At 42.3% G+C, this 27,245-nt stretch overlaps 1 protein-coding gene across 1 annotated transcript in view; it reads left to right on the top strand.

Moving 5' to 3' along the window:
* Positions 1-4,893: 4,893 nt before the first annotated feature.
* Positions 4,894-27,245, top strand: part of pea15 (proliferation and apoptosis adaptor protein 15) — a 47,239-nt gene continuing 24,887 nt past the window's right edge. Inside the window, exon 1 of the mRNA XM_030430586.1 lies at positions 4,894-5,346. The gene's annotated coding sequence lies outside the window, so the exon portion shown is untranslated. The remainder of the gene's footprint in view (positions 5,347-27,245) is intronic.

Here is a 27,245-nt window from a genome sequence, read left to right as displayed (position 1 = left end):
ACTTATGACTGATGATAGTGTGGAGACCTAATTTACCTGTAAAAGTCAAAGACAGCTTGAGTTTAGCCAGAACTAGCAGATAGCGCAACACAAACAAGACTTTTTTATTCGGTCCTTTGTGTAATTCTTTGTGTGAGCCACTAATGGATTAATGCTCCATACTGTGTTTTTGTTTTGTTTTTTTACAATAACTAAATCAGACCACCGTTGATGTTGAAGATATTCAGTACCGTGTTCCATCACGTCTCTCTGTGGCAGAGGCGAAGTTGGTGAGCCCTTGTCTGTCAGTACCGTTGAGAGCATTTCCATAAATCCCAGCATGCTAATCAACATATGGCCCCCCAGGCGACCGAAGATCATCAACTGACTCATACATCACCCGCCGGGCGCTGTTTGAATATCCGACAAGTGAAGTTAGAAAAACAGATTGTTGTTTTCTTTGCATCATTTTTAGTTTGGTAAGTAACAATGCAATCTGCCAAATTTTACAAATTTCTTTATAAAAGAAATAAGACCACATAACCTTAAAGATGTAAAGAATTGTACTTAAACAAGAGTACTTGGGTAAGTTTAGTGTATCTGTGTCATTCAAAGAACGTTTTCTGTTGCTCCAATGCAAATGACCGTGTGCTTATTTGCATACATTAACAACAATATGCCTATTGTTTCAGTGAAACCAGCCGGTGAAGGGACTCCAGTTCATCGAGCTGCTCACAGGTGGAGAAAGATTTAGGCTGTGTGAGGACCTTGTTTGAACAGCTGCATCGATCATTGTGTTTAGCAACGGTCACAATGTTGAATTTAACAAGTGTATTAGCTTTCTCTTCTAAATGTCCACAAATGTCTCATGTTTTCTTGTTTTTTCAGGTACGTCATGATTTTGCTTCTATCCATACACCAACTTTTGCAACTCAGATAATAGTTTTTGGGCTTTTCCACTGTGATTTTTTTGAAGCAAATTTTCAAAGTGGTAGATGGAAATACACTTAAAATGCGTTAAAGATCATTAAGACAGTAGTCTTCTCTTCTGTAATGAGACAAGGAGACAATGACTGTGAAATGTATTTGCCTTCGGATGTAGTTCTCTTTGATTTCTTGAGTATTTCATTTTCTGATTGTTATTATGGTATATGAAGAGGCTCTCTCTTTTATTTATTTATTTGGACTTTTATCCAGTTGCCGAGTTGGACCCCTAGAGTGGGTCAACGGGTGACTTTTTCAGCGACAAGTATTGTAATGGTTGGCTCAATCATTCATGCTCATTGATGCGATATGTAAAGATGATTCTGTCTAGTTTCAGTCTGTTTTTTTTTTTTATGCATTTATTTATTTATTTCTAATTTCCCCATTTTGTGTATCTTTGTGTGAGACTTCTGACAGTTGGCTCCAGCTTCTATCATATATATATATCATATAACATATATTGCTGCTGGCATCATGTGGTATCTGTGTTGCGTCAGGTAGTTGCCAGTTTGTGCAATATAAAAAGTAAAAATCCAACCAGCATACTAACGTTAGCTAGCGTTAGCAACATTACCATTAGCTAGGTAGCATAAGCGATGTTAACACTGGGTAGTTTTTTAGAAACATTAAGGTTAACCAGCAACGTTAGTGTTTGCTACCTATCGTTAACAATGTGAACGTTTGCCAACTAGTGTTAGCAACATCAACATTAGCCAGCTACCATAAGCGATGTTAATGCTGGCTAGGTGTAGAAACGTTCAGGTAAACCAGCTAGAGGTTGCGACGTTAGAGCTCTTTAACAACGTGAATGTTTGCTAGCTAGTGCTAGTAATGTTAGCAATGTAGCAAATTTAACAAATGTTATCAAAAAGACCTTTTAAAACACAATGCAGCAGATCTTAAGTGTGGTGGTGGGGCTGTCAACGACTGAAATCTATTGCGTTGTAGTTACCTACGTGTTCATCGGCTGTACGATCAAGTATTTACAGGATCTTCAAACTGAATGGACTGAAAGGGTTGGATACTCCCCCAGAGCATGTTGTTGATGCTGGAGGAAGCCATGTGTTACTGTTTGTGCATTTGTCTCAAAAAGGGGAATTCATCTGTACCTCGTGGTCACAAACCTCACAACAAAAGTCTAATTCATGCTTAAAGATTTTTTAGCGTTGGCCTTATCATGAGTTACAGACCAGAATTACAACATCTTTTTCCAGTCAACAAAAATAGTTTCTCAGAGTGACTTATTTCTAAACCGTGCGCTGCTGCACATCCAAACTGAAAGGGAAAAAATATTAGAAGAGGTCAAAAAGAATTCAGCATTGCTGTTTTTAAGAATCATCTGACCTCAGCGGCAGTTTATACACTCTACTTACAAATGGATGAAAACCACACACGCTGACACACACCTGAAGCATGTGAAACCATTAGAAGCCATTAGCCCCCATTAGCCCCTGTGTAGCTGGGAGCAGGATCATTTTCTCTCAGTGGCTTCATGTGTGGCTGTGGCCTCTTTGGTCTCCAACACCTGTGAACGCTCTGGGTTTCAGTTACACTCAAAGAGCCTAACCAGCTACACCCACGTATCAGCGTTTTTGAGAATTTTCGTGGATAACATCAAAGAAGAAATTAGCCTTTCCAGGAAAATCTGCTAAAGAACAAATCAAGATAATTCCAGGATCTTCACTGCATTCAGCTACGGGGCTGACTTTATGAATACTTTACATTCAAAGACGGTTTGTCTGCCAAAATCTCGCCTCATATTGATACAGTAACTAATGCTGCAACTGGCAACACATTTTTGCAAACTGAAACATGGTTGGTTAGGTTTAGGTACCTAAACCACTCGGTGAGGTTTAGGATACATTTTAAGTTACATCATGTTATGTTATGTTACGTTACATCGCCTTATACTATGCTGTTACATCATGTCACCTTACGTAATGGCGCCTTACTTGACATAACATCATGGCACGCAACGTTACCTTACGTTAAGTTACCTTATGTTTGGCCCCCTTATGTTACATCGTGTCACATTACATGATGTTGCCTTACGTTACATCTTTTCACGTTATGTCACCTTACATTGTGTCACCTTACGTTATGTTACATAATGTCACATTACGTTACATCCCCTTATATCATCTTACGTCATGGCCCCTAACCTTACGTCACGTCATGCCGCGTTACATTAAGTCGCCTTATGTTACGTTGCCTCACGTTACATTACGTCTCATCACCTTAAGTTATGTCGCTTCATGCAACATCACCTCACGTTACATCACTTGATGTTATGTCACCTTATATTCACGTGTTACGTTACATTGCAAAAAGTTACGTGCATGTGTTACATAGGTAAAATACTCAAAGTTGACTTTTAGTTTAAAACAGCAGCCTCCTGGGTGGGACTGTCATGTTTGTTTCACCTCTAACTTACCTTCTCCCCGAGCTCTTTATACTACCTTACCTGACTTCCTCCCTTGCCCCTGTCATGATTACTACATCCACTGGAGGTCGCTGCCAATTTATGGAAATTTGGGTCGCACTAAGCTTCTTGAACATCAGCACAGAAAGGCTGAAGACAATCTTTTGACTGAAGTTCCTCTTGAAATCTGAGGCAGTCATATAGAAGATTTTAAACTCCATTTCTAAATGAGCATGGTCCTGTTTTGCAACTTGTGTGCATTTTAATTGTACTATGGGCCAGTTTGTTTTATGGAGGACAGAGAAGAGAAAACCGGTGAATGACGTAACTTAATTTGTGGGACCAACACCCAGCGGCACAGCTCCTGTTGGCCCGCTGTCACTTTTTAAAAGAATGGAGCTGGGGTTGGAGGGAGGAGAGGGTGGCGGTGGTGTTTTGGATCATGTTGTGATGGAGAGAAAGAAACAGGAGGAGGGATTTGCGGACCGGATAGCACGGTGACATCAGCTTTGAAAAATGTGTGTGTGTGCTGGAGTCTGAGTGTGTATCAGTGTCTGAGAAAAAAAAAGTGGAATCAGAAGGGAGGAGGATGGACAGAGCTCTCACTCCACTCTGTTTTTGAGGACCAAAGTTCAATTCATATAAAACACGTTTTTAGGTCAGTTGGTAACAGTGGAGCACATTTTGCTGTTTGTTTCTTTATTAATCCCTTATTTTAATAGCACACATAGTAATTCAAACAGGAAATTGACTTGAATTACGATACTCCAAACAGCTTAACTGCTTAATTATGTGATTTTTAATCACTTTGGCTTCTTCATTAAGCTTTATTCGTGTCTGTGTGTTGTCCCGTGTTTTCTCACTGGACCAATTGGTTCCTGATAACTGAAACCTAGGCTACCTCACTATCATGTTATGTTATGTTATGTTGTGATATTTTATGTTACATCTTGTTACGTGACGTCACATTACATTGCATTACTTTGCCTTATGTTACATTGCGTAACGTTACGCTGCGTAACGTTACCTTAAGCTAAGTTACCTTAAGCTAAGTTACCGTATGTTTGGTCCCCTTGTGTCATGTTACATCATGTCACGTTACATTATGTTGCCTTATGTTACTTTTTCTCGCGTTACTTTTCTTTGTCATCATATCTTGACTTTAACAAACTCCACCGCCAGACAGTCGGAGCAAAAAGGAACAACTAGAATGTTACGAGAATACTTTTCAGGATATTTACAAGCGAGAATTGTATCCTTTAAATCAACATATTATTTGTCCCTCTCCATGTACATAGTTTTTTTTTTTTTTCCTGAAATAAGGTCCAGTGGGTGGTGGGTGTTTTTTTTTTTTCAAAATCGGCCTAATTTCCATGCATCTGTTCATCCATTCCTTCATTCATTGAGTGGTTTATTGTTATTGGTAGAGAGTGAGTCGTTGTATCCAATAGACGATCTCTGGATGAATCAGACAGCGTGCTTAACCGTGACCGAGAGAGAGAGAGAGGGGGGAGAGAGAGAGAGGGAGGAAAAGGCGTTTCCACGTTGAGCAGCCGGTGACAGAGCAGCGGACAGCCGAGCGGACGGACCGAGAGCGGAACCATCCTCCAGAACAGAACCGTTTCTCTGTCGTTAACCTCCGAACTGTTACTGACAGCTCGTCCCGCACCGTGTGTCCCCTTCACGGCCGCGTCCTCCTACACAACACGCCGGTGAACCGGACTCTCATCCATCACTGAACGACTCGGAAGCCGCCAAAAAAAAAAAAAAAAAGTGAAACCGAACCTTTTTTCCGAGACCGACGGAGGAGCGGACCCGCAGTTTTTCCTCCCGTCACACACACAAGAGCTGCTGCTTTGTTTTTTTACTGTGACAACCCAGAGGAGATTTTATCTTCCCCGCACACTCCCGCATCTCTCACCCCGTCTGTAGCTGACTCATCCCTGCTGCTGCTGCTCGGGGTGAGTACGTCTCCGGGTCGGACTGTGTCTTTTCAGGCCGAACCTCTTCAAGGGTGTGTAGTTCTGTTTTGTTTGGACCATTCGTGGATATGTCTCTTCTCACATACCGTTACGTGACTACTGTGTGTGTGTGTGTGTGTGTGTGTCGTCTACTTCACAGTCTGCCTGGAAAATTAAGTTTTCCGGCTTGTTTGGGGCATCAAACGGGACGGTGGCACAGAAATGGGGCGTTCACGGTCCTGGAGTTTTGTTTTGTTTTTTTACCTATAAATATACATTTACTCTGACTGTAAGAGTGGACGCATATTTTGGGGATTTTTCTGTCAAATGTGCCAAAAAAAAAAAAGACCCAAATAGTCAAAATGACAACGTTAAATGTGCATTTCATTGTTGAGTCAGTCATGAACTTGACTGTTAAAGTGGCAGGTTCGCAGATTTTCCCATTCCCAGGAGGGCATTTAACACACCATTGATTAAACTAATTGGATTGGGTTTAGTGTCGCTGTTGGCCTTCACCTATCCCATCATGTCCTGTTCTCTCAGCCAGATAACCTCCAAAGAGACCTGATCCACCGATATATTATTAAGTTTCCTCCTATTAAATCGTTTTAATTTCCCAAATGAATTGTCGTGATGGTTTAATGTGTGTGTCTGTGAGGACTGGAGCGGATTATCTACCTCTGAACCCACACAAAGTTCAGTCAGGAGCCACAGTAAACAACCTTGAACCACCTGTGACCGTCCAGGATGAATGAGTGTGTGTGTGAGCGGATGGGGAAAGGGTGGGTCTTTTATGAATGAGTGTGCGTTTGTGTGTGTGTGTGTGTGTGTGTGTGTGTGTGTGTGTGTGTGTTGGAGGGGTGGGGATGACTTGTACTCCTCTGGTTGGCCAGTAGCTGGTTTATATCACCAAATATCTGCTTTTAATGGCCTGATTACTTCACAAAAGCATTGTCATAATATTTTTGATGGTCCTTTTTGGTCGGACTCGAGGTGGAATCTGTTAAAGAAGAATACCGGCCACTTTTTTAAGGTTAAAACACTCTCTTTACAGGTAAAAATAAGTCAAATAACTGTGTTAAGTGTCAATAACTCCTTTTGGGACACTAAACAGTAAATTTAAAGCAGTAAAAGCCACTGTGATTGTGATTATTTTCATATATTTTCCTTTATTTTGCAATGGAGGACCTCTATTTGTCTCTGTTTTTCTCTTATTTTGAAGGGGCACCATGTAGTTTTGGGGACGAACTTTCAATCGGAACAATAAATGAACTTTATTTGTTTTCATGACTGTACAAACAAACTGAGCTTAAAGGGCAGCGCAGTTTCATCCAGTTTCACTTTGTTTGTGTGTGGCGGACCCTGCCACCTCTCTAGCTTCAGACCTTATTTTCCTCTGAGAACATTTTGTTAATTCAGTTTTTGTTAGAGAGAAATAGTTCTGTGGTTGTATTCTTACCTCATTAATATTGTAAATATTAAAGGTAGAGTTTGAATTTCCTGTCCAAAAACTACGTAAAGCCTCTTTAAGTCAGGCTTCTTTTAGTATTTATTGATAGAGAAAATGATAACACCAGAGCCGATATTGACGACAATCTTGATATTACATAATAACATAAGATCATCCTTTATTTAGTCCCACAATGGGTAAATTTCCAATATTACTGCAGGAAAAGGAAAGCACAAATAGAGAAGCATCAATTAAAAAAGATAATGAATTAGTATGAAAATAAGTTTAAAAACACCAAGATATGTACCAGAGAAAAGATAAAGTAGTATAAACAATATAAATAAGAAAAAAACTCAACAGATAGTCACAATAGGTGGCAATAATGTGCCACAACGGGAAGAAAGAAGACGACAATGGCAACGCAACTAGCTAGCTTCTGCCACACAAGCACATAGTGGCCAAACTGTGTAATTACATTGTGAAGTGACACACAGTGGCCCAAAAAAGACTTTTTCCCATAAGCTTACATTGTGAAAGAAGCGTCTTTTATTTATTTTTTTGCGCCACAACCGCCACAAAACAAACTCCTTTCACCATCATAATTTGAGGTATTCGGTTTGATAACATCTGGAAAGTCTAGAAGAGCCGCAAGATGTAATCATTGTATCTCTACTCGAGTCAGTCAGGCATTAAAGGGGAAGTTAGCTGAGGTCCCGCGATGCGGAAGATCCGGAGATATGGGGCTTTTTGGCGTCACGCGCTATTGAGCAGAGTATGTAACTTCTACTGTCGCACATAATCAAATCATAGGAGGTGGCAGACAAGAGCGAGACACTCTACCTGAAGTAGTTGTCAGTGGCAGTCGTTTAGTAGTGAAAACCAGAGCACAAGGTCTCGTCAAGAAATTGTTTCCTTTTAGGGGTTGTTTTAGCTTTGTGACATTTGGTGTCGGGGGAGGAAGGACAGGAAAGAAAAATAAGAACTTTATTTGACAAGTAGTACTTGGATGAACGAGAGTACTGTGCTTGTGTAGTGAGGTTTAAATGATCAATATCAAGTATTGTAAATGTATCTAAAGGCGGATGATTCGCTGTCGTACTCAACTAGAACTCCAGTATAGGAAAGAGAATGCTTGACAAAGAAAATCACAACTAAAATGTTTAAAAAGGGCACTTTTTTCATGTTTTTGCTTAAAAACTGCCCCAAAATAAGGATTATCTTTTTGTTCATCCAGCCGCTGTTTCCATTCAGACTTTAAATGTTTCACATGCCGCACACGTGTGATCAACGCCCTTCTCTTGCGCATCCCGACCCTGTGTGACACACATATACAGTACATACTGTACGTCCACGTCCTCTACACAAACCTCTTCGTAGTGTGCGACACTCGCGTACAGCAAGACAGCTGTCAGTCCACTTCCTGTGTGGCCGCATTCCAGTCATGTCATCCGCTCCACAGTGTGCAACTTTCACGAGCTTCTAAACAATCCCAGAACAACAGAATAGACTAATCCACTTCATGATACTGAAGCCTTCGACCGAGACGTTCATGAAGTGCCTGCAATGTGAAGCGTCCCCGTAATGCATGTATGTGTGATTTCGTGCAGGTTTATAAGGACCTATTTTAAAAGTGGGGACATTTTGACTTCCTCAAAAGATTAGGATGTGGTTTTAGGAACGAGATTAGATTTAGTTTTAGGTTAAAATTGGGGGATGGATTTTTATTGTGTGTACAAGAGTGTGTGTGTGTGTGTGTGTGTGTGTGTGTGTGTGTGTGTGTGTCCCTTGACTCAGCTTTTTGGGAGCCGGCCTCCTCTCCTCTCTGATACATATCGATCTGTCTTCTCGGACGGAGGATAAAAAAGAAAACTGGGCAGCGCAGCAGAAATGTGCTTCCTCTCTTGGGTTCACTTCCTCTGTGTGTGTGTGTGTGTGTGTGTCGGTGGTGTCGGTTGTCTTCCCCGACGCCGCCAGGGGAATGTTTGTGGTTGAGTGTTTGCAGGCGCTGAGTCAAACACAGTTTTTTTTCTGGGAAGATCAGTGATAAACTGGTGGAACTTGGAACCATCAAAACAAACGACGGAACATGCCAGTTCTTTTGTTTTTGCCTCGACTTTCACGGCTGTGTTGTCAGCAAGCTGTTCGCTGTCACACATTCCAAACAACAGACAACAGGATAGAATAAGCTTCATCACTTCGCCACAACTACTGTTTTCAGCCTGAAAAAAAAAAACAAATCTGGGATAAAGGATGTGTCAGTTTTTTGTATGCACCGCAAACTGGAAGTCATACATTCACTCAAGTTTGCCCAAAAAGAAAGTCCGCTGTTGAGTACAGTCACTCCTGCAACCACAGGAAAAAATGAGGAATTGAGACTTTTGGTCAGGCGAAGCTGGACTCGCCTACATCTGATTTATTTCCTCTCGCCTTCCTCTCAGTTACATTTAATACAATATATAGAAACGGGCAAAATCAGGCACCGAAATTAATGTGAGAGGAGTTATTTTGTTTGCTCCTTCCGTAACAAAAGGCTTCCAACGACAGTCAGCAAACTTTTAAAACTTTTGTGTTCGCTTTTGCTTTTGTGTGCTTTTTCAACTTCTTGGCATAAATGCAGCCGCCTCACTAACTATTCACTGTTTGTTTCAAAATATATTTTTATCATTGTTACTGTTTCTCATCATGAGACCCAGGCGGGCCTCCATTGCATCAGTTTCCGCAGACAGAGCAACGTTTGATAAAGCCCAGTATTAGCCTGAACTAAGAAACACACGCCAATGACGCAGACTGGGCAATTAAATCACTTCACTCTGAAAAACCAACACAAATGCGTGTGGTCTCAGCGTGGAGACTTGAATGTCATGAGAACAAGCCGCGTTTTACTCAGCGGAGCTGCCTCGCCGCCGCACAGAGCGGATCGTTTCCTGCAGCCGCGGATCCTCTGACAGGCAGAGAGAACAGATATGTCACTGTCAGAGCGTCCCTGCCTTTTGTTTCCCATCTCTCCCCCTGCTGCGCGTTTGTTTACTTTCACCATGTGTGCGCCGGGCTCTCAGGAAGCTATGAGTTACAGCGGGGCTGCTGCCATTGGAGCCGAGTTCCATCACTGCCTGTAATCTGCGCTACGGGCTTCTCGATTATATCGTCCTCTGCTGCTGCTGCTGCCCACTTCTCTCAGCTTTGTTCTCGGTGTCCGTTTACAGATTAACCTGCTGGAATGAGATGCTGCTTCCTAACTCAACAAGAAAACGTTTGTTAAACACCCAAGTTGAGGCCGTGCAGCGAGGATAACAACGTCAGGTTTTCCAACTAAATCTGCATTGTAATCCTGCAGCCATGAACGGATGCAGTGATTCAGAGATCGATAACGTTATGGAATGTTCCTCTGACTACAAATATTCAGGCCTGTAGTATATCGGGCAGTAAAAGCATCAGTCCAAAACTGTATACTATTCAGTTATTTCCTGTATTTTCATCGAATCTGTTTGCAAGGTTTGCTGTAAAGAGATACAAGTAGTCAAATTCATTCATCTAGTCTGATAAATGTACTGAATGTTTCTACAAAAGTGGTTCCCATTGACTGTTACTCCATCTGAAAAGGCTGCCACAGAATCTAAAACCAATTAATGGAAATGGTGAAGGGTAATTAAAAGACAATGCAGAGCAGTGCCAATTGTTTCTGTTAGTTAAATCACTTATCAGTTAAATAACTTTTGAACGAGATGTTGGTACAAGCCAGGGTTTCCATTATCCAGCAATTACTGTTTTGTTTTTACCGGTAGAATTTGTTGAAATACAACATATTTAAATCCCTCTAAGCACAATATGAATTGTATTAAAAAGAGGGGGGGCCTATCACCAGAGTAACTGCTAACTGCTGCTAACTGTAGCTGCCGTTAGCTTGTTAGCCCAGTTAGCAGTGCAGTTAGTAGTTAAGAATTTGAAGTCAGTGCCCTATGAGAGTCAATTTTGAATGTTTTCAACCAAAATTAATTTTGTTAAAGCTCCGGGCGGTTATGAAGTTGTTTTTTGTTTTTTTTCGTCCTACTTCCAACTTCTCAAATACTGGCGCTTTTAGATTGCTAGCTGTGTCGGTTGCCATCAGAAAGTGTCTTTGACAAGTTGGGAATGAGACTAAAAAGTCAAATATAGGAGCTTTAAGTTTTATAGTAGACCCTAGAACTAAAACTAGAATTTTTCCTATTTGTTTGGCGATTGTCCCAGAGAAGGACGCCATCCACATTGATGCTTTACAGAGTGACTCTCTCTGCTAGTCCCTCCTGTAAACACAACAACTGTACTGCCACCTCTCCTACGTGCCATTGTTTTGTACCATCTTGCATTTGGTTGTTGCGATGTCATTCGTTGCAAGGTGGTTTCGATCCCCACCCTGCGTCCATTTCCGCCCAAAACAAGTCCCCGACCGGCGCTATTTCGCAGGGGCGCTGTCGCTACATCCTGGGCTTTGCGCCACCCAAGACAGTGGTGATTTATTTATGGAAATGCAAATAAGCTAGCACATGTTTTTTTTTCCCCGGATAGCAGAATCATAATATCTCCAGCGCTGACACACACAGTGCTGCAGAGATATGTCTGTCCATGAGAGACTAGGTACTTCCCGAACACTCACAACTGCATATCAGGTGCAAAGGCAGGAAACTCTGAGTCATTGGGGTCACAGAAAGTGATACTGAGAACAGGACAGAGTTGGACTGGACCGAGAGTGAAACCAGCACCCGGAGCAAAGTTTACCAGCCCCACTGCTTTTCGAAAAAGTCTTGAACAAACAGTGTTGATGCTCTGCTCTTTGGCAAACAGGAAGTGATGCCTTACAGGGGAAGGGTGCATTTCAAGTTATATATTGTACCTTTGGAGGTATATACATTACAGATGGTCCTCCACCCACTAACCAGCAGTATATGAATATGTAACAGGTCAATGTATCGAGTGAGATGATGATGATGTCGTGGCTTACTTGGAACTTAGCATCCAAAACCTTGTATAGATTTCTTGGAGGAGGAAATGAGCAGCCAGTCGCCATTTATTAACCTGAAGGAGAGCTTTGCCTTGATTTTTTTGTATTTTTGAAGCATGTGCAATGATTTATAACAAATTCCCAAATGCCACAAAGGTTAAGCTTTTCACTCTCAGGCTGCAGTCACACACACACACACACACACACACACACACACACACACAAAACACAGATTTAATCCCTCCAGCAACTGCTTGGTTGCGTGGACGGTCAGTTGCTGCGCTACAAGTGACGCCTACACCGGCAGAAAGCTACTTTATAATGCTGTAATGTCTTCCCTGTGAAATACAGCATTCTGCAGAGTGTTCAGATTTCCTCTTTTCCGGTCGGAGCAGCAAACGCATCGGCAGGATCGTGAGGATGTTAAAAAAAAAAAAGCTAAGACTCGAGCGTTCTGTGGGTTCTCCGGGCGGAGGTGAAACAGAGGGGTGTCGCCTGCCTTAACACAGCTGTGGAAGTGTTTCATAAGCCCGATCTGTGCGACCGGCAGCGTCTCACAGCAGCCAGAATAACAGATGAAACGGATGAAGTGCACCTAAGCCTACACAGACGGGCAGAGCCACATAAACGGCGACAGTGCAGATGGGCTGAAGTGCACACATGCACAAACACGTGGACACACACACACACACACGCTTGCTTGCTTGACGTGCACTCACACACACACACACACTGATTTGATCCATTCCCCTTTCATCCGCGCGCATAATCTACTCCGCCGCTCGACTCCAAATGAAACGCCTCAGTGGGTCTGATTGGATTTGATACGAGTTGATTCGATTGAAGCAGGAGGGGAGGTGAATACACTTCTGCTATGTGTGTGTGTGTGTGTGTGTGTGTTACAATTTGCAGGATTTTCCACATCAAACCTTTTTTTTTTACATTAGCTGATCACTCCAAACTCTCGTGCCACTTCCGGACCGCCGTCGCACTGATTCATCAAAGTTGCAGCTGACTAGGAAGCATCACGACGCCGGGTGTAGCGCTGTCAGCTGCTCGGCGGATCCCCTCGAGCCCATCTCAGTGCTGACGAGCTGATGCATCTCACATGTTCTTCTCATCACACTCATGTTCACACACACACAGAAGTCGTGATTGCTTTACCATTTAGGTCAGTTTTTCCTTACAGTAAGCTCGACGCAGCTGTTCACTTCCAGTATTTTCGCCGAGCAGAGAACCGATGTGGTGCATTCAGGGGCTTGCGGGAAAGTCCACTATCTGAGTTTAAAAGGATTTGTCCAACAAAATCCCAAAACATGCAGTATTTTAACATGCAGAGCCGCCTACTTTGACATGCAGCTGACGTGGCTGCTGACCATTTTTACACAAAATACATAAATATGCAGAATCAACTGCATTACTCCTCCAGTTTCAGCTTGACTTTAAAGGAATAATTTGGGAATAACTGGCTTGCTTTGATGAGAACATTGATACCACTGTCGGAATACGAAGGATTATCTAGGAGGTGATTAGCTTAGTTTAGCATAAAGACTGGTCACAGGCAGTAGCAGCTAACGTGGGTCAAGCTGCATTTATTGTTTTGTATTTGGATGAAACATGTGAACTAGTTTACAAGAATTGTAAAGGCGGATTCTGTGACGGTTAGAGAAAAAGCAAGTGATGCTGTTTTCCAACTTTTGAGCTAAGCTAAGCTAATCACACATGTGAGTGGTCTTCCCATCCAGCTCGTAGTAAGAAAAGTGTTTCCCAAAATGTACACTATATTTCAAATGTATAACTGACAAAAGACTAGAAATACCTCAGATAACTCCTGAGCTGGATCGACCCCGGTGTGTTCATGTGACTCAGTTAACTTTTTGGCCAGTTTTTGTGTTCGCCATGCGACAGACGAGGACTCAGCCTGCGGCGCTGTGAAGAAGCTGGCTCCTGCCTGTCGGGTGGTCTGGCGTGTTTACGCGTCTTCATCTGCTCTTTGAATGATGAAGGATATTTGTGTGCGATCAAGACTCCGGTGGCGTGGGCGGAAAGCACGGCTCTATCACAGTTGCTTTGACGAGCCGTGAGCCGCTTGACGAGACACTTTGCATTGCTGAGGTGATTCAGATCAGCCGTTTCATTTTAACGATGACTTTAATTAGACCAAATTTTGTTTTTATCTACTTCACGAGGATTGTTTGAGCATGATCGATAGGAGATTTTTGGGAGAACAAACTAGTGGAATGCATGTTTTACCATTAAATGTTTCTGTTAGAGGTGACTCTCTGGCATTTCCTGATGTTTGTGCACACACGTCTTCTGCCGCGAAGAGGAAGTTTGCTTCCTGACCTCATCAGCCAAAACCCAGAACGTGTCTTTGCTTCCCTTAATGTTATTACCTCCATCCCTTCCTGTAGTCTGGCTTGTATGTATGTTCACGGTACTGTATGTGTGGTTAAAGAAAGCCTCGGGAATCAGGTTAACCTCCTCGCCACAGAGATGAAAAATTCACAAAGTACACACACACACACACACACACACACACACACACACACACACACACACACACACGTGTACCTTCAAACTGATAAAAAGTGATGCAGGCGTCAAACTTGCTTGTGTGTGTTTGTTTATGTAACCCTCCGGGGACATGTGTACCCACCTAGTGCCTCGAGGTGTTGCACTAATGCATTGTATCACAGCACAAAGGCCCGACCACAAGCTTTCATGTAATACCTTTTTGCAGGGTTTTTTTTTTTTTTGGAGAAGCTAAGCCCACCGTGAACAGCGAGCAGCCCACAAGCCACATCCGCCCTTGTCATTGTTTCAATTCCCATAGTCGTAGCACTTAGTACTCAACATTTAGAACATCTCCTCGGTAATGAGTTGAATTACATTGGGTTAATTCATGTTGAAATTGGCCCCAAAAAACAGCTTCACCATGACGTAATCTCTGCCAATATTGAATAGGTGAATACTCTTCAGCTTGTTAGTCCTTTGTCATGAAAACAGAGAAGTGCTTGTCTTTGTGTGGGTTTAAAATAACGCACACTAATTTGTATCTACCTTTTAACATCAACCTTTTACATGTGATTACATGTACAAACTTGTATTAACATCTTTCTACGCGCTCATCTAGTAAATAAGTGAGGATCTTCTCTTTCTGTCATCTGTAGTTGAAGTTTGATGTTCAGATTTATGAAAAGGTCACCACCATAGAGCTTGACTGTTTGCCCTATTTCCAATGACTTACCTGAAATGTTAAGTCAAACACAAAGTTTAAGGACATAAATACTATATTTATGCACATATCTGGTGGCATTTTGGCACGACCATTGGAAAAAATGTGCAGTTATGTAATATATTGGACAACATGTATGCAATAGCAAATATATCTGCAACAGGCCTTTATCAGCCAGCATAACACATCTTTCTTTAACCATCTGACTTCAGAACAGTTTGTTGTTGTTATGTGGCCTTTCCAATATTACCTAATTTTGCTGAGTGTGTACTCCATGTTTCCCCAAAATGGCACACAATCAGTCACAGAGTATGGACAGAAGGGAAACTATTGAGCAGGAAGCCAATTTTACCTCATGTTGCCTTTGTTAAAGACCTCACACAGCATCTAGTCTCGCATTATGAGGACAACAAGGGTGTTTGATGGAGCAAATGGATCTTTAACGGCAGTGTTACATAAGCAGTAATTGGATCCGAGCAATCTCGGTGATGAAAGTTACATTTCAGCCGTACTAATAATTGTTGCACGAAAGACGGGCCTGTGAGCTTGTAATCGCCGAGCCAATTAGCAATTTTTCACAATGATATCCCTCCGCTGCGACATCTCGTCATAACACCGAGTCAGTTCACATGTGGTGCTTATGACACGGTGCAAGAGCAGTAATATCCTTGAGGTTGTTCTCCTCTAATTGCGGGTTGTGATGGCTGCATAGCCGCTCTTTATGGAACATTACAAGGCCTGTGCGCCATGTACATATCTGAGGGATGTTTTCTTTAACAATGATGTATGTAATTATCACTCGTGGTGCCCAGAGAGGATTATTCCCCATGACTTTAGTGATCCACTGACTTTTCCTGTAATGCCACCAGCAGGCTAATCTTTTTGTTTTTAGGTGGAATTTCAGCAGCTTTTACAGGCATTGATAGACATTCATGTTTTCCAGCTTATGTTTCCCACTGATTTCTCCTGGTACAGGGTGACAGTAGTGTAGCTGCAGTTATGATTGAGATGTCTCAACAACAGCTGGATAGAATTGTATGTTCCTTTCAATAGGGCGATGGACCGTCTAGCTACATTTTAAGGTCCACATTTTAAAGTACCTGGAAACTAACTCCCATCCGTCACAGTTGTCCTCTGTGTTCAGTGCTCATTAGCATTAACATGTTTGCATGCTAACAGGAGCACTGAAAACATACCAAAATATGCATGCGATACCATCACGCTTGAGGCTGAGACCATAAACGCATCAAGAAAAGTGTTTACTGAGGTAATAAATCAATTGAGAAGTAGGGTCATTTCCTCATAAGTTTACATATAATCAGACATCTTTTTGAAACCAGTGGAGTTGCCCCCTGCTGGCCGTTAGAAACAATGCAGATTTAAGGCACATGAGCGTCTTTTATAGGCTGCACAATACATTCATCGCACCAGACAAATCTGATTGAATCTATCTTTTCTCAGGATGGAGGCTGCTAGTGATGCGCAGGTTGACAGCCTACAGCCATGTAAGCATCACCATTCAGCTCACACACTGGCGTCTGAACTCACCAAGCCACGTGTATGGCTGCATATTCTTTATCTTGTTCAACAGAACGAGGTGCAACTTTTGCTGTTTGCAGTCAACAGGTTCAGAGCGCAACATGGCCATAAATATCCCCTGAAAGTCTGGCTCTGGCAACAGGGACGCTCACTTAACCGTGAGTTATTACCTCAATAATGTGGAGGAGAAATAGCAGGACCGCACATCGAGCCCTGCAGTGAATTCATCTACCGTTGTGTTATTATAGAAATCCATAATGGAGCTGTAATGTGAAGAGGCGATGAAGGCCGGCAGGTAAAGTGCGCCGGTTAGATGTCTAACATTCCCCTCGATGCTCTGTGATCGACCGAGTTTCATTTCCTCTGAATTACACCCATCTTCCTCCCTGGTAGAGGCGTGCTTAATCCCCTAGTGGAACAATAGAGAAGACTGAGCGATGGAAAGAGAGACATAGGGAAAGCAATGGAGAAGGAGCCGAAGTGAAAGAGGGGAGAGGCGGGGAGGAGGCAGACGAGCCGGCACAGTTGATCTGAAATTTTGAGTCACGCCCGGAGTCTGAAACTGACAGAACAACTTGTTTAATCTCTAATGGACTGTTTGGTGGTGTGTGTGTGTGTGTGTGTGTGTGTGAGGGGTCAATGGCTCTAATATAGACAGCCATTCCCAACAGTCCCTGACCATTTGACTCCATGTCCCCGTTAGTGAAAGAGAAGGGGAGGCTGCCATTAAAGATTGCCTCTCTCCTGTGTGTGTGTGTGTGTGTGCATCTTGTCTCTTCTCCCCCCTTCGGCTCAGATGATGGCTGTAACTGACGATGACTCAGACTGCACCCCGTCCCTCCTTCCCCTTCCTTTTTCCTCATCCTCCTCTCCGTCCTCTCTTTCCTCTCACCTCCTTCCTTCCCTCACCCCTCACGTTTCCTCCCTCCTCTTGTGTTTCTGGCGGCACTTACCGTAGATTAAGGCTCAGGGCGTAGATGTTCTCCCCGCTTTCGTCCTTTCATCTTTTTCTAAAAATGCTGATGATTCAAGCTCAGGAGGAGTAATTACTCATTCTCTAATTGAAACATGTTTTACAGGCTGATGCAAGACTTTCTTAATCAGCAAAATAAACATTTTTCATTTCATGTAAAGACATTTAAAGATTATTTTTGTGCCAACATTGTAACACTTTTGCTCATTTAGCCACTTGTTAGCAATCGCCATTTTTGAGACATGTAAACACTATAATTCAACGTAAAGAGGATTTACTCTGAAATCTATTAAATGTTGTGTTATCCACAGACTTTGTCCAAAAACCCATCTAAAAAAACCCCAAACATTTCCCTTCAAGACGAGGGAACCGGAAGTGCTACAACACTATCCCATCTTTACGTTTTGCAGTATTAATTGGTTGTACTCTTCACTTCAGACGCTAATAACTTGTCATACATTTAAACTTACAATTATTTGAGTCAAGCTTTCCCAGCTGTCTTTCTGGTAGCAACTTTACCGCTAATAACGCTGTTGTTTAGCTCCACGCCACTCATTTCCGTGATCTATCTTAGCCTAGCTGCTACCGCTTCTTGCTTCTCTTTCTCCATCTCCTGCTTTCTCTTGCTCAGTGCGTCAGACGTATAGCTACTCCGCGGCTGCTTTTAGCAATAAAGGTCACTTATTTGTTGTGTAAAAGTTGATATAATTTTACAGCTTTCGAGTTTAATAGCAATGAAAAGATGATGCGCAGCAAAATTAAAATACGTGTTTCAGTTGCCATGATCGTGGATGGGGATGGCCCAACTTCCCATGAAAAAAGTCCTGTTTTGGTCGCCACAAAAACAGCCGGAAATTTCTGCGAGTTTTCTCAGAGACTTTCAAGTTTTAGGAGCCTCGTTGGCTGTTATAACCTCACCTCTAACTCTTGATGTGAATGGTAATGTGTATGTGATGTACCGCATGAAAAATGTCAGCCTTGGACTGTGACTCTGTGATTTCCAGAAATGTTAACTGCTAACGTACGACTGTGCTGTGTCAGTTTGCTTTAGTTCCAGACCTGCGGACTAAAGAGGACAAAGACGAGAGATAAAATGATTGTGTATAAGTATTAGAATAATAGTATTCATACTGAAATTCAGCTCAGCCTCACAGTATCAGGAGGTATGTTGACTATGTGGCAGTGCAATATCCTGTTAAATAAGGAGCTGGTTACAGCAAATAAAGGCAGAATGCAAGTTCCACTGTCTAAAAATACAAGTTATCCCTGTGCCTGGTACTGTTGAGTCCTGCAGAAAATGAGACAAAGGGGCACAGAGTTGTTATTATGTAACCCAAGGTCTCAGATGTGGGCTTGTGTGTTAATGCCTTTTTAGTGTTCCTGCAAGGTGTGTTTATGAGTCGACACTAAAACCCATCAGAGGAGTACAAGAATGAGCAGCAGAGGATTACAACGCGTCAAAACATTATGCAGCGGTTTAGTAAAGATCCTGTTCGGAGTAACATTATGTGGCTCTGTGGAGGCAGAGCATGCACACACTACCACTTGGCTTTTATTGTTAAATTTGATTTTCCGTAAATTAATTAGTACCGGTCCTTCTCAAGAGCCCAACTTAATTGTTTAATTGTTGTGTAATAACAAAAAATGTTTTTCCTCGGGATCTCGAGTTCAGAGAACTAATGTGATGCTCTCGTAATGAGTGCAGCTGCTATTATTACCTCTGTTATTAAAAAAATCATGATTTAGTGCTTTAATTATTTAAAACTTAATCCAAAGGTCTGTATGTATGCGTGTGTCTGTCAGTTACTTTGACCATTTTACTTCACTAGGGTGTGATCATCATCACATGATTCATCATGTAATTGCGTGGCAAAGTTTATTAAGTGAGAAAATCAAGATATTATATAATAATAGTTAAGACAATAAGAAACTGAGACCAGTCCTGTGTAGCCGGTTGCCGCAGTGTTTGTTGAATAATTTCTGGGTTCAAGATGCCGGCAGCGAGGACTACTGTGGAAAGAAATTTACAAGGCTAACTCCTTAAAAGCAAACTATTATGTGTTAGCTAGATTGTTGCTTACATTAGCTATCTTAACATCAGAGGCCGCAGTGTGAATATGGTCTTTCGATGTGAATACAATGTTAACCATCTCAATTTAGGTTGTAATATGCTAACATTAGCTAACTAGCCCTGAAAATAATGTACAACCAATGGATTAAAAATTATTGTCAACAGAATGTGACATTTTTGAAAATTTGGCATTATGATGTGTGTTGCAGATATAATTAATGAAGTTAGCATGTTAACCCAGCCTGTCTTGGTGCAAAGCTCCTGTGCTAGCAGTATAAGCACCAACACCATGTCCGTGAAGGCCCCCACACACCGCCCAGACGTCCAACTGCCTTATCCGACCACTCTCCGACCACTCTGTTGCCTCTCGTCTGACCCGTTCGGCACAAAAGTTGCATTGAACACACCGCTTCGACGTGCTGCCTACTCCACAGTAGCGTGTACATTCTGCTCTTGCGCGAGATGCAATAAGCCGGTGGCTCTCGTGTTAAAGACGCTGGACTAGAGGTTTATGCATGCAACTCTCTTTACTTTCGATCAAAACGATACTTAACTATTTCAGACAAAAACAGCTGCATACTAAACATGCAGTAAAGAATTACGCAACGAACACAGATTAATTCGTCCTAAACAGACATAATAACAGCTAGTCTCATGCAAGTATTCCAAAACATGAAAACAAGAAATTATGGAACGGAGTGCGTAGAAAACCAATGCGCACACATTATTCCGCCCCTCCCACACACCGCCCTGATTCGCTAGCACACCGCCAATCAGAGAATCCAATGGCTCAGACGTCCGACGGCCCTCCTCCTCAGACTTCACATGCTCAGTCGGATCCGACAACGTCCGCGCTGCACCGAAAGCTTCCGACGCACCTGAACACACCAAACATATTTGTTCCCGACCTCATCCAAGTCTCTCCAAACGCTTCAGACATCCAACGGTTGGGCCGGTGTGTGGGGGCCTTTAGCTCCCAGTCCAGCTGGCTGCACAGCTAATTGAGCTAACTAGTTGAGGGCAGCTACAGTCAGCAGCAGTTAGCGGATACTCTGATGATATGCTGCCCTCTACATATTGCACCTTTTTAAGGGGTCACCAAAAGTAATAAAATCCATCCTTGGGTATGAGCACTGAATATCATACTTTAAACCACAAACGCCAAACTCATGGTGCTGCAAGCGGAAGAGTCGGGGGATCACCAAAGTCGTAATGATGTATTATCTGAAAAGGAAGAATATCTGCAGCAGATTTCACGGGAATTCATCCAAGGTTGTTGAAACTTGCTGGTGAGTACCCACAACTCAGATCACTATAAAGCCGTACTGCTAGCGTGGCTAATGCCATTTTCTCTTGCATCACAGAAACAGCTGAAGGAATGATCTGAGTAACAACACTGTAATTTGAAAAAGTATCTAATTACCAATAAGAACATTTGAAACGCCAACACTTCTCATGCTGTCTGCATCTTGTTTGCGACCTCTATTTCCCCCCCTGCTGTGCTTCTGAGGGAGTAAACTAGCTCTGCTGCAGAACTGCAAAGAAGAGGCTTTTCGGCTTCCTCGTCTAAACAGGTCAGAACGGGGCGGAATAACATTATTACTTTTCAGCGACAAATCCTCTCACACATCGCGGCTCCTCTCTGCCTTTCTTGTCGCACAGAGCCTGAAAATACAACAAAAGGCAGTTTCTCCTCCTCCCACTCCTCCGCCACTTCCAACCACCACCACTACCACCTTTACTTTCTGGAGCTGCATGATTACAGCCAGCACTCTTTCTGAGGTGTAGCGTTTGTAAGGCCGTGTGTAAATTTGCAAGTCAGTGTGTTTTTTTTCTTATGACGAATGTCGAAGCCACTTTGCATGAAACTGAACACGAGCACGCCCATGTCGATGTTTCAGGAAAACATGCACAGCAGATATGTCGAGTGCGTCTGCTTTTCTGGAGATGCAAGCATTCATGTGGGCTGTTGCAGGCGTGGGTGCTCTGGCCTGTTTATCCTTGTGTGTGTGTGTGTGTTTGTGAGTGTGTGTGTCTGCAGCTGTGGCTCTTGTCCACTGTGTGAGGCGAGGTTATGGCATCCTGTTCCTTTTCCTCGCTGCCTCTCCATCTGGAGCAGAGCCAGCCTCAGTGAACTGTGCATTACAGTGGGATACAGCCCCATTATCACTGTGGAGAATGCCGGCATCCGGACTAAGGCCTGCTTTGCAACTGTGTGTGTGTGTGTGTGTGTGTGTGTGTGTGTGTGTGTGTTCATGTTTTGTGTGCAAGTTCTTAACTCTGAATGATCCTTTGTTTACTTAAAATATTCTCAAAAGAAATTAGGTTTTCCAAAATACCCAAAACATGTCTATGTGCATGTTGCTATGAGAGGTTGTGGACAGTGGTGACTAGAGTTGAAGTAACCAATTAATGGTTTCAGCAATCGAGAAAAAATACAACATATTTTCTTCTCTGTTGTGAAAATTTGTTTCGTTTCTTATTAATATGATAATACGCTGCATATCTTATTGAATCGGTTAGGCTTACTGATGGTCATCTGACTGCAGTCAGTGAGATTGTAATGGGCATTTTTGACTATTTTCTGACATTTTACAGACAAAATGATGAATTTAAGTGGTGCCCAAAAATGTCTGTATGTATTGTTGAAATAGCAACATGGCCAAGTGCAATATCCAAATTGCAGAAGCTGCAATTTTTGGATAAAAGTCAAATGCTGCTGTTCTGTGTGTGGCAATGCTGTCCTTTTATAATGTTGCTTTCCTTTATGGTGTTGCTGTCCTTTGAAACATTGCTGTCTTTTGAGCAGTGACACCCCCAAAGAGGGGAAACTTAACTGTCCGTCCCATCGCGAGTGCCGCCTCCTGCCCATTCGCAAGCCATCCTGAGATTTTCAGTTCCCCCCCTGTAAAATGTATATGATGGTGAAGCTGCCATACAGACTTACGTACATATCTCTAAAAAGTCGAGCTCTGTTATGATATATTTAACAGATAATCCAAGAGGGTTTTTAAGTAGGTGAATCTTCTCAACACATACAGCAATTCCAATCAAACTAAAATTGCAATCTGAAAAGGAAGAAAGTCGTTGAGTACAGGTAGAAAGTTGCATAAAATGGAAATACTCAAGTAAAAGTACCTCCGGTTTGTACTTCAGTAAATGTTACATTCCACTGCTGCCTTTTTTCCATCTCCTCCCTGACAGGCCCTACAGCAGCTGCTGTAATGACACAGGCAGGCTGAACAAAACCAGGCTAACACTCCCGCATATGCTTCACACTCTTAAATACCAACAGGCCAACAATAGGGGAGAAAAACATGTTGTCGAAGGCTCAATGTTCACACATTGAAAACAGCTAGGAAAAAGTGAGAATGTGGGTTTGTGCAGGTGTCTGTCGAATTGAAAACACACAAATACACCTACATGCAGGGGATGAAGAGAAGGAGGCAGCTGGAGAAAACCTGCATGTCTGTATCTTATTGAGAATACCGTGCTGTTTTTGTTGTGTCCCAATCACAAGAGAAAAACCTCCAGCAATGCATCAGCTCACTGGCATGAGCTGCAAACACGTGAGCAAAGAGTTTTTCCTTTCCCGTCTTGTCCAAATGCTCCAGCAGCATTTTTCCACCAAGCCACTTCTCCATCTGGGATCAGGCAGGAGCCAAAACAGGAAGTCGTTTTTTGTTTTTTTGTGTGATCTTTTTGTTTGGGTTCAGTCATCCGCTTGAAGTTATTCATGCAAAGGTGCAAAGAAAAGTGAGTGGGAAACGAATCCTGCACCATCAAAGTCAGAGTGTGCCTTTTATCAGCATCACTTTGCATGTCTGCGTAAGTGATTCTGACTTGGTGTGTGTGTGTGTGTGTTTGTGTGTGTCAGTTGGCCTCTGTGCTTGTTTCTTTGTTTGCATATTGCTGAGAGAGACAAAGAGAAAGAGAGAGGGAGTCTACTGTATGTGTGGTGGAGGTGGTGGTGGTGTTGTTTTCATGGTCGAAAAAGCAACGTCACGACCCAGACTGTCCTTTACTTTATTATCCGCGCCGGTCTTCTGTTTTTTTTTTACCATTTTGTTGTTTAAATGAATCTATCTAATTTCTCAGCAGATATAAGTGGACATTTCTGGCACAACCAGCTTCATAGGACAGGACAGTTGATATTTAACTGCCACATAATTGACTAACAATGACAAATAATTGAATTTGAATGGTCACTGCTCCCAGACAAAAAATAGTTCCACTCATTACCCCCACAATAAACTACAACCTGTTGTTTATACACTTTGACGTTTTACAGATCAAGTAAACTAAGCTTTAACTAGTTCATATGTTACCAGTTGACGGACCCAGACCAGCTGTTTCCCCTTAATTTTCACTCTTCATGCTAAGCTAAACGAACTGGCCGACTGCCTAATGCCGTATTTACGGTACAGACATAGTGGTATTGAAAACCTAACTTCCTGCAAGAAAACCAAAAAAAAATCATCAATCCCAAAATGTGTAACTTATTCCTTTTAAAGTTTGTAAATATAGCAATTACAGTCATTGAAATCTAAGCTTTGTTGGGTATGAACAATAAAAAATAGCTTAGCTTAGCATAAAGAGTGGAAACTAAAGCTCACAAACTAACAGGCCATTGTATTATGTTAAAGATAAAATATGTAACATTTTGGTACGTAAATGTCAACGAAATTGAGTAGACCTTTGTTGAGCTGAGCTGCAGCGATTAGTCAGTCGAAAGAAGATTAATTGCTAGCTTTTTTGATTCATTGTCAACCTGAATTATATATTTCCAACATTGTTCAAACCTTGAGAAATCTGTAATTTAATTCAACGGTGTTTTTCGATAACACAGAGTATTCAGGCTGTAGCTCAGTGGGTAGAGCTGAGGACTAGTGACTGGAAGGTCGCTGGTTCGAATCCCTGGCTCCCCAGGGCGGGACTGAGTTACAAGCCGAAGCATCCTTGAGCAAGATACTGAACCCCAAATTGCTCCTGATGTGCAGTTGGCACCTTCATGAGTAAGGCGATGAGCTGGCGACTCATCCAGGGAGTACCCTGGCCTTCGCCCATAGAGTCACTGGATTTGGCCCCAGTACCTCGCTCCACCTTGAAAAAAGTTGGTATAAAAGCGGTAACATCACCCGCGACCTGCATGGATAAAGCGGAAGAAAACGAAACGAAACGAAAAAAAAAACAGAGTAACACCAGAGATACATCAGAAAGAGCAGAAGTTAGAGAATGGGACAAAACTTAACATGAATTAAACATCATCTTGTCCATTATTAATGGTTGTTTGACAATGAAGACAATCGACTCCCATCATCGAACTACATTGTTGGTTGTCATTGTAAGCCGCAGAAACTACATATACGCAAGTACATATGTTGGAAGTTTACTGGTTTCTTACTCTCATCAAGAAAGCAAATTTCCCAAAATGTTGGACTGTGTCTATGTATACAGTAAAGATTAGGGCAAAGTTGTAAAAGTCTGCCGATCCCAGTGATGGAGTGTGGGAAGAAATGTTTCCGGAGAGGTTCAAGTTTGGTAGCAAAGTCCCCAGTGATTGTTGGCACGGAACAGGAAGTCGGTCTGTTCTGTACAAACACAACAAATGAGTGGCCAAAGCATCTTTTCATGGCTGGAAACATACAAAAGGAAACATAGATGCCCAAATTTTGAAAATTAGCTAATGCTTTCTGCTCACATCTGGGGGAGCAGGGGAGAATAATTCTTTAGCTGAAGCATATAAGAAATATGATTGTGAGGGTTGAAAACATCCAGGTTGCTCCCACATCTGGACCAAAATAGCAGTGAGATCCTTTCAAAGAGTTTTTTTTTTTTTTTTTTGCTTGATTGACATGATTTTGTTTTCCAGAGTGTGACGTGTGTCAGAGAGAGATTAAAACAAAGATAACAAGATCAACAGGGCAGAAGAGCTGCTTCGCACACAACAGATTGTAGGATGTTTGAAGAGCCTCTGAAAGAGAAACAGGGAAAAAAATAGAAAGTGTGAGATTATGTGAGCAGCACGACGGGGAGAAAGAGAAATGTGATAATGGGAGCGAACGAGAGGTGGTGGAAGAAGAGATGTTCTGGAGGAAGAAAAGCGGGAAGATAAAGAAAAGAATAGGTGTTAGGGAGTGTGAGGATGATGAGTATAGAAAATGAGACATGTGTCTGACGTCAGCTGAAGTGCTACAGGTCTGTCCTCAGTGACAGAAAGAAACAGACGGCTGAAAGACCTTCACGCTTTTAATGGTCTTGTGTGAAAGTCGACTTTGTTGCTGAGGAGTTCGACGGAAAGATTTATATCACTCTCATGTCTGTACGTTAAATGTGAAGCCACAACCGGCAGCTGGTTAGCTTAGCGTAAAGACTGGAAACAGGTGGAGACAGCTAGCCTGGCTCTGCACACAGGAAACACGATTCGCCAACTAGCATCTAGTTGCTTTTATGGAGAGTTAAGGGTTGGACTATTTCAGACGCAATCGGTCAAACTTCCTGGATTTGTGTCTTCTCCACAAGTGGTGAGGCAGGCTATCGTGTTGCTAGCATGTTTGGCTGTGTCCACCATCTTGGACAGCTAAGAGCAACAACACCACACACAGAATAGCAGAAATTTAAACAGGAATAGGTTTAAAATTAGATTAGATTAGTATTTTTCAACATTTTCGGAGAGTTGGAATACTCACAAACAATAGCACACATGTTGGAAGTGCCGAAAATGTACATCCGATGTAGGTCTAGGTCATGAGTTTGGCAGAACGGCTCAACAGTACCCTCTATAAAATGTAAACAAAGTATAGCATCGTGGTACATTTCACCTTAATCTATGAAATTTGGACGCCACATGCATCATTCAAGACTTTATTGAAAAGTCTCTTTGTGCCATGACCTTATCCCAACAGGAAGTCAGCCAACAAAATCCTCAGAGGAAGTTATTCCAGTCCAACACAAACTTGGTCAGTTTATATAGAAAAAGAAAAAGAAGGAGCTTTACAAGTTAACAAAACAGGTGCCACCTGCTGCCTGATGTCATCATAATTTTAACTAAACTTAACAAAATTCCGTTTTTACAGTAGTTCTGTGTGTGATTTGTCCAAGCATCAGCTTAGATTGTGGAGTGACAACTGTTTCCCGCAGCCTTTATGCTAAAGTGATCTAAGGTAAGCCAACTAGCTCATGTCAAGAAATCAAACAAGAGAATGTGAACAAAATCACGCACTTTAGTTTGTAAGTTAGCTCACATATCGTTCATCAAACCCTCTGTGTGTAAGCAGCAGTCGTGCTGCCTTCATGCGCGCCTCGTAAATGCGTCTTTACAGCCTCAGAGGTTGTAATTAGGCTTGCTTTGGCATCATTCAGCCGGAAGCAAGCAAGATGGAGATGTTTAGTTGCTGTTGAACTTTGAGAACGGTTGGGGAAAGAGCCACTGCATCATCACATTAAACATTATTGAATACATGTTTTAACCTCAAGAAGAAGCAGATGGTTCACTGCCGGTAATGAAAGGCACAGGATTTAGCTGATTTTCCGTCCTTTCGCATGACATCATCATTAATTTGGTGTATTAATTTGGAGATTATAAATTCAGCGTAGCTACTTTTCTTCACCTTGTCTGCTCCTGCTTCATTTAGGCTGCTCTACTAAATTTAG

Source organism: Sparus aurata, chromosome 10 (assembly GCF_900880675.1).
Source record: "Sparus aurata chromosome 10, fSpaAur1.1, whole genome shotgun sequence".
NCBI lineage: Eukaryota > Metazoa > Chordata > Actinopteri > Spariformes > Sparidae > Sparus > Sparus aurata.
This window is presented reverse-complemented; position numbering and strand designations above follow the sequence as displayed.